The 618-nt window shown below is 48.5% G+C and overlaps 1 protein-coding gene across 1 annotated transcript in view; it reads right to left on the bottom strand.

Annotated features, from left to right (window-relative positions):
• PRICKLE3 (prickle planar cell polarity protein 3) overlaps positions 1-618 on the bottom strand; it is a 17,727-nt gene that overhangs the window by 4,382 nt on the left and 12,727 nt on the right. The gene's annotated exons all lie outside the window — the stretch shown is intronic.

The following is a 618-nucleotide window of genomic DNA, read 5'->3' on the forward strand; positions in this document are numbered from 1 at the left end:
AAAAAAAAAAAAATAAGACATCCCCTGAAAATAAAACCTAGTGTGTGTGGGGCAAAAAAAATATAAGACAGTGTCTTATTTTCGGGGAAACACGGTATTGTTCCTAGAGTCGCCACTGCGTCTCAGTATACCGCGAGCTGTAGCTCCCTATATACTGAGCTTTGGGTGACGGGAGGACGCTTGTTTGTGTCCTCCCGTCACCCTGAGGAGAACTATGGGGGGAAACACTGACCCCATAGTTCTACTTTAAACCTCCTCTTAAGATGGAGATACACCTAAAATCTGACTGCACGATCTCCTTTAGCTTTACCAAACCTACACAATTCATCCAGTTAGTACCCTATCCGGCAGGCCCTTGTCTTGTTGATGGTAGATATAAAGGAGTTTCTACTAGGGATGCACCAATACCGGTTTTTCGGTATCGAGTACTGTATTCGGTACCGATACCGAATACCGATACCGGAAGTCCCATTCAGGAAGCCAGGCGGCGTGTAATGACTCGCCACCCGGCATCCCAATTAGCAAGGAAGCCGTCTCCCTGCTCCCTCATCACCAGGTGACGAGAAAGCATGGAGCCGGCTTTCTGGCCAATCAGGAAGCCGGGCGCCGTGTAAGGAC

The sequence above is a fragment of the Nanorana parkeri genome, unplaced genomic scaffold (assembly GCF_000935625.1).
Source record: "Nanorana parkeri isolate BGI_ZX_2015 unplaced genomic scaffold, ASM93562v1 scaffold1291, whole genome shotgun sequence".
Classification (NCBI taxonomy): domain Eukaryota; kingdom Metazoa; phylum Chordata; class Amphibia; order Anura; family Dicroglossidae; genus Nanorana; species Nanorana parkeri.